This window comes from Schistocerca nitens, chromosome 1, assembly GCF_023898315.1.
Source record: "Schistocerca nitens isolate TAMUIC-IGC-003100 chromosome 1, iqSchNite1.1, whole genome shotgun sequence".
Classification (NCBI taxonomy): domain Eukaryota; kingdom Metazoa; phylum Arthropoda; class Insecta; order Orthoptera; family Acrididae; genus Schistocerca; species Schistocerca nitens.
Window position 1 is genome coordinate 1,088,094,438 of NC_064614.1, and position 8,326 is coordinate 1,088,102,763.

Here is an 8,326-nt window from a genome sequence, read left to right on the forward strand (position 1 = left end):
GCTTTAGAATTGCGGTATTTTATTGTGCAGACAGTAGTAGACGCTGACGAAGTTGACACCTTGTAGTGTTACAAAGCTCTACGAGAATGAAAACGGTCGAAACTAGTTATCGCCTACATTACAACACATCTGCTGTGAGCGAACTGTCATCCCATGTTTGTAATATATTGAACACTTCAGCAGCGCGATGGTAAGATATAATTTGATTTGGGACATTACCAATGGAGCTGGTCATTGTCGGCAGCATGGACACGAGACGGTTAGTGGGAGGGGGGGGGGGGGGGACTCGTATAAGCAGCCTGCTAGACAGTGCCGTAGCGTATAAATCATGTTATTCGCAACGTCGTATTGTTTCTACTAATGATTTTGCAGTAATGTGATTTGAATACCTATTGTAGACGTCAGTCAATACCTTAAAACTATTTAAGCACTGAGTCGTAAAAATATTCCCAACGTACTTGTGCAATAAATTTGTTCTAGCCACACATGTACGATTAACCGCTACCAAATGTAAAGTGCGACTTGTTATTATCACGGTAGGAATTTCAAAATATATGGGAGTGCATTTGGGAATTTGTGGTACTATTCGGTACCCACTTTGCTATCTACGAAGCAACTTTCAGGCAGGATCTGTTGGAGGATGGACAGCGAACGGTTAGAGTCTAAAGCACCGTTGTCAAATAGTGGCTGATACAAACTGTGCTGTGTTCTGGCTGGACATAAGGCAGTATATAAAAGCACCACACTTTTTATTTCGCAATTTGCCATGTATAAGTATAATCAACACTGTCAAATATCAGAAGTCCGGAACCGCGCTGCTGCTACGGTCGCAGATTCGGATCCTGCCTCGGGCATGGATGTTTGTGATATCCTCAGGTCAGTTAGGTTTAAGTAGTTCTAAGTGTAGGAGAGTGATGACATCAGATGTTAAGTCCCATAGTGCTTAGAGCCATTTTGTCTAATATCAAAATAAAATAGTGTCTAATGAGGATAAATTACGTGATGTGTTTGCACTGTGACTGAAGTAAATAATCAGCTGTAACGCTGCAACAATGCTGCAGCATTTCACAGACAATATTCCTGTCTTTAAAACACTTCGACACTTCCCTGTTTCCCATTAGCTTTAGTAAGGCGATCAAGTCTTTTCGTCAGTTTATTTAGATATTCTTAAAACGGTTCAAATGTCTCTGAGCACTATGGGACTTAACATCTGAGGTCATCAGTGCCCTAGAACTTAGTACTACTTAAACCTAACTAACCTAAGGACTTGCATCATGAAGCATGAAACCATTCCAGATATCTGACCATCCTATCAACTATAACCAACCCTGTCCTTACCTTTTTTTCCTTCCCGACTCTTATGACATACATTCAGTGTAGGTAACTTATTCGCCTTCTACAAAGCTCATACCATAATGCCGTTCACTCATACTAAGCAAACAAAAGTCACTGGGTGCTTGCAGCATAAACATGTTACAGTTTTCAGACCATACGTATCACCAATCGTTCGTGTTAGTGCACTATATTTTTAGGTACTTATTATTATTTTACTCAGTGACTGAATGCTGTAATAGCCAGATGTAAAACGGCAGTAATCAAAAGACACCACACGTCTGAGGTCACCAGCAATGATTCTAAAAAATGGTTCAAATGGCTCGGAGCACTATGGGACTCAACTGCTGAGGTCATTAGTCCCCTAGAACTTAGAACTAGTTAAACCTAACTAACCTAAGGACATCACAAACATCCATGCCCGAGGCAGGATTCGAACCTGCGACCGTAGCGGTCTTGCGGTTCCAGACTGCAGCGCCTTTAACCGCACGGCCACTTCGGCCGGCAGCAATGATTCCGTATCAACGTATATTCTGAACTTGTAGGACGTCTGACTTGTTTATGACTAACTTTCCTGCTCTGCTATCAATGTCGATTTTGTTTTAACCTATTTTTTAATTATCTTTCCCACGACACGTTTACGGAAATGATTCCCATTGTCAGGTATGATTTCGTGTATTATGCAATTTATTCGTGAAATCTTCGTTGTTAGAAATGTTCTGTTACCTTTACTGTAAAGTATCACACGCGCGATTCTGTAGGTAATGGTCGATTCTAACACACAGTTAAAGGCTAACTTGGAAAAAAAAATTCGACTTGCTGTTTTCTTGTAACCCTCTTATCCAGAAACTCACACTTGTTGAACATCACGCATAAATCTTCCGTTCACATTACACGATAGAAACAGCGCATGTAAAAAAAAATAAAAATAAAAAAGGACACAAAGGCTCTTTAACTCTCTACTCTTTGACAAAGTGGTTATTTGCCGTAATGATATGGATCGTTGTTTGCTTGTAAATTTACAAAAGTAGTATTTTTTGTGTCACTATTTTTGTTAATAAAGGACACTGGAACATCGTATGGAAACGGAATCAGCCAGTGACTGAGATGCTTCGTTCGGACACATTACTTTTCAGTATGCCCTTATATAAATATAAAGAGCGATGACTAATTACAAAACTGCGCATGTTTATACATTACCGTAAACGCAACAAAACAATGCAGCACCGCACACATCGGAAACAACACGAATAAGTGACATAACACACAACAAGCCACCTGAAAATGGAAATCTTTCCTCGAAACGCGTCGTGGGAAAACATGAAAATCGAGATTGATAGCAGAGAATGTTACTTTACAAACAAAAACATCATTTCCTCGTGCAGAAATAGCCAGGTGCCTCTAATGGATAATATGAAGTTAGTAGAACCTTATTTGTTGACACGCGCTATGAATGCTTCTTGTTACCCTAAATGTGCCCACTTGGTTTGTGGGATCTGTGTCACATGTTATTAGCAAGAAGATTTGTTTTCAGCGTGATGTTCTTCCATCGCAGTTCGCTATTTATGTTCGTGAGGACGTAAATAACTGATACCCAAATCGTTGGATCAGAAGAGACCTGTCCCATAGGCAACACGCTCGCCGGATCTCGCTTCTATGAAATTTTACTTAAAGGTTCACGTGAAATCATTCTTGTAGAAATTCTCTTGTGACCGATTTGTAGGGACCTAGCTGCTTGTCTCTTTGTAGAACAGACTACAAGGACATTTTAGAGCGTGAGCTAAAATTTTATGCGCCCTTTTAATCCCATACACTGAAAAAAATCTATTAACATTTTGAGCAGCTGTTACGACTCTAAGTGGTTGTAGGAATATTGAAGTTACTTATGTCAACAAAACTATATATTTATTCTCGAGCTTTAGTTCTTTATCTTTAAGTACTAAGTTTAAGCCTAGGTGCCTGTATATTTTGATCCTACAGATATTGTAACTCAGACTCTCAATTTTATACTCTACCTTTTTATTTTATGTCAGTCACATCTAAAACACTTAGTACTCCACATATAAAGAACTTAGGAGAAAACATTTCCCGCCCGAACACTCGCAGCGTCATTCACACCGAACCTGGTACCATCAGATCCAGCGTTCACACTTGCTACTGACCAAGAGGTTACACGCATTCTAGCCCAACCATCGCGCGACGACATTCGACATGCTAGCACAGCCGAAGTCTCCTGGGCTATAATGCATTCCGCTGCTAGGAAAGCCCCTGGTCATGATGGCATTCAAAACCGTGTCCTCCAGGAGTTCACGGATAAAGCAACTGAGTACCTAACACACATAACGAATGCCATACTAAAACACCAACACTTCCCCGCCTTTTGGAAGACGGCCAAGGTCCTGATGTTCAGGAAGCCGGGGAAAGACCACAGCCTCCCACAAAATTACCGACACATCAGCCTTCTGAGCTCGCTCAGTAAGGTTGTTGAGAAGGTGATTCTCAAACGCATCACTAGGCACTGCATAACAAATGACATGAGACCGGAGCAATTCGGCTTCAGGAATCACCACTCCACAACACAACAACTCCTACGGGTCGTTGAACATATAACACATGGCTTCAACATAAACAAAGCTACAGGGGCAGTGTTCCTGGACATCGAAAAGGCTTTCGACCGTCTATGGCACAAAGGCCTCATCCGCAAACTCAGCGACGCGGGATTCCCCGACGGGCTGCTGCGTCTAATACACTCATACCTCACAGACAGGAGTTTCAACACTGACGTGCAGGGAAAACAATCAACACGACACGGTATACACTCGGGAGTACCCCAGGGAAGCATCCTAGGGCCCCTACTGTTTAACCTCTACACAAACGATCTTCCAACCACACACAACACAATGATGGCAATCTACGCGGATGACACAGCCATCCTTGCGCAAGATTGGAAACCATCAAACATTACGTCACGCCTACAGACTGCACTCAGAGTGGCCGAGCCTTGGTTGGAGAAATGGCGTGTTAGAGTAAACGTCGACAAGTGCGAAGCCGTTCTGTTCACTAAAAGACCGAAGCAACTGCGCAAACACCGCTACTGCAGACCAATAACTCTACATGCACGTCCAATACGTTTCCGCGAGAAAGTCAAATACCTCGGTGTCTGGCTGGACAGGAAATTACTCTGGGGGGACCAACCGAGCTAGCGCGAGGTTCAAACAGCTCTATCCTATGCTCAACAGGCGTAGCACACTAAACAGAAGGGTGTCGAGGTCCATGTACATGACACTTATCCGACCCCTGATGACGTACGCAGCTCCCGTCTGGGGATACGCTGCGCCTACACGCCTGCGCCGTCTGCAGCTCATACAAAACAAAGTACTCAAAATCATAAGCAATGCTCCACGATACACACGCATCGCGGGCCTTCACCGGGAATACCGACTTGAGACTCTCACGGAGGTAATCCACAAACTCACCACAAGACTATACAGAAACTCCAGACACTCGCAGAACCCGTTTATTCTGAATCTGGGGAACTACGACCACAACCATAGATGGAAACATAAAAGACCAAAAGACATACACTCCTGGAAATGGAAAAAAGAACACATTGACACCGGTGTGTCAGACCCACCATACTTGCTCCGGACACTGCGAGAGGGCTGTACAAGCAATGATCACACGCACGGCACAGCGGACACACCAGGAACCGCGGTGTTGGCCGTCGAATGGCGCTAGCTGCGCAGCATTTGTGCACCGGCGCCGTCAGTGTCAGCCAGTTTGCCGTGGCATACGGAGCTCCATCGCAGTCTTTAACACTGGTAGCATGCCGCGACAGCGTGGACGTGAACCGTAAGTGCAGTTGACGGACTTTGAGCGAGGGCGTATAGTGGGCATGCGGGAGGCCGGGTGGACGTACCGCCGAATTGCTCAACACGTGGGGTGTGAGGTCTCCACAGTACATCGATGTTGTCGCCAGTGGTCGGCGGAAGGTGCACGTGCCCGTCGACCTGGGACCGGACCGCAGCGACGCACGGATGCACGCCAAGACCGTAGAATCCTACGCAGTGCCTTAGGGGACCGCACCGCCACTTCCCAGCAAATTAGGGACACTGTTGCTCCTGGGGTATCGGCGAGGACCATTCGCAACCGTCTCCATGAAGCTGGGCTACGGTCCCGCACACCGTTAGGCCGTCTTCCGCTCACGCCCAAACATCGTGCAGCCCGCCTCCAGTGGTGTCGCGACAGGCGTGAATGGAGGGCCGAATGGAGACGTGTCGTCTTCAGCGATGAGAGTCGCTTCTGCCTTGGTGCCAATGATGGTCGTATGCGTGTTTGGCGCCGTGCAGGTGAGCGCCACAATCAGGACTGCATACGACCGAGGCACACAGGGCCAACACCCGGCATCATGGTGTGGGGAGCGATCTCCTACACTGGCCGTACACCACTGGTGATCGTCGAGGGGACACTGAATAGTGCACGGTACATCCAAACCGTCATCGAACCCATCGTTCTACCATTCCTAGACCGGCAAGGGAACTTGCTGTTCCAACAGGACAATGCACGTCCGCATGTATCCCGTGCCACCCAACGTGCTCTAGAAGGTTTAAGTCAACTACCCTGGCCAGCAAGATCTCCGGATCTGTCCCCCATTGAGCATGTTTGGGACTGGATGAAGCGTCGTCTCACGCGGTCTGCACGTCCAGCACGAACGGAAATGGCATGGCAAGCCGTTCCACAGGACTACATCCACATCTCTACGATCGTCTCCATGGGAGAATAGCAGCCTGCATTGCTGCGAAAGGTGGATATACACTGTACTAGTGCCGACATTGTGCATGCTCTGTTGCCTGTGTCTATGTGCCTGTGGTTCTGTCAGTGTGATCATGTGATGTATCTGACCCCAGGAATGTGTCAATAAAGTTTCCCCTTCCTGGGACAATGAATTCACGGTGTTCTTATTTCAACTTCCAGGAGTGTACTTGCAAGGACATAACATCTATGGCCAAGCATACGCAAACATAACGGCACAGGCGAGCCCCTGTTAATGAGACGCATTTACTGGATTTCCAGCTGAAATACACTGCCGAATAACTGGCACCACACAGGGAAGCCGTACCGTACACTGCATGCAAACAAGCTCCACACATCCCCCACACAGTGAGATGATCTATGGCCGATCTCCCACTACTGTATAACGATCTTGATTGTTCCAGGAATGTAGCAGCTGCAGCAACTGGGACACATCGCCATCGCTTGTCACGGTAATGATGCATGATACCCATACTAACAAATCGAACCTTGCCTGAGCTATCGCAGCTAGTAAGCCACTACTGCTCTTACTACCCATCCCACTGTCGCAGAGGTTTTTTTCCCACGGCACGAGCCATGGCACTTTTTTCCATCTGCTCTTCAAATCGCTACCCTCACTCGCGTTTCGTCCACTATCTATCACCTGATGGACCGTGTTAATGCGTAGCCTTACCCAGACGCACGGACAACATCACAGCCCAGCATCCTGTGATCCACTTACTAGATAACTAACATGTTTACGGAGGTGACAGTAGAAGTTTTGGTTTGGTCACCACGTTGGTGCGGGCGTGGAGGGGCCCCATCTCTGGTAGGTGATTTCGGCGATATGCCGTATTCAAGTAATTACCTATAATTTCATAATTTTACACAATCGTTCTGAGAATTTGCATACAATGGACTTCTGTCATTTAAATATACACTGCCTGACAAAAAGCTGAAGCACTCAGAAGGGGCGGAGGAGACGAAATGAAACTTAACAGGTGGAGAGGAGACGTGATGTTATTTCCGTGATAACAAATGGAGTCTAACTGACGGGCAGTATGATCCCACTTAATAGCATGACTTGCACATTCTCTGTCTTGCATGCATGTACTGATTCTGTTGAGAAGGAGGTCAGAAAGCCTTGAATCCTCTTCAGAGGAAAGCTGGCCCACCATGGTAGTAACTGGTTATTGATATCCCAGATGCAAGCACTGGGACAGGTGTCGGAGCTGTTACATAATTTTATCGGGGACTGGTCTGAGCGCCTTGCTGGCCACAGAAGTACTTCAGCATCACACTGACATTTCGTAGAGGTATGTGCCACGTCTGAAGGAGCGTTGTCCAGTTGAGAAATATCACCACAGTACAGTTGCATGAGAGGTAACAAGTGAGAATGCGGGATGTCTGTGACATACTGATGGGCCATAAAAGTTTTGTCAGTCATTATTAGGCGCTACCTCCCCCACCATAAACCCGGAGTAACGCCGGTGTACCTCTTCACAACCCTCCCAGTTCCTCGCTCTACTCGCCGAAGACCAATTCGACGCCACTCATAGCAGTCTATGCTTCCTGGTCATGCCACCACCCTAAGTGCAGCCGCCTATGCTGTGGTATTAATGGCATCCAATGCATGAGACGGCAATTCCCTATTCCGTCTGCTGCTCCTCTCTGAGCAGTGGGTGTGGGGTGACATATAATACAACGGGGAGCCCATTACCTGTTCACAGATGGGAGGTACATTTATGAATGGACGTGCACAGTACGTTGATTCTCCAAAAAAAAGAAATGGTTCAAATGGCTCTGAGCACTATGGGACTTAACATCTATGGTCATCAGTCCCCTAGAACTTAGAACTACTTAAACCTAACTAACCTAAGGACATCACACAACACCCAGCCATCACGAGGCAGAGAAAATCCCTGACCCCGCCGGGAATCGAACCCGGGATCCCGGGCGTGGGAAGCGAGAACGCTACCGTACGACCACGAGATGCGGGCTATTGATTCTTCCTTGTCGTGGTAAGAAGTGATTGACCAGAACCTGGTCTCTCCTGCAGTCGAAAACTGGGCCACCGTGGTATCTGAATAACCACAAATCTAGTTATTGGACTATAGGACCTGCTGGCATGAGACGGAAATTTCCTAGTGCGTCTGCTGCTGACCTTTGAGCAGTGGGTGCGGTATGACACAGAATTTTGCAC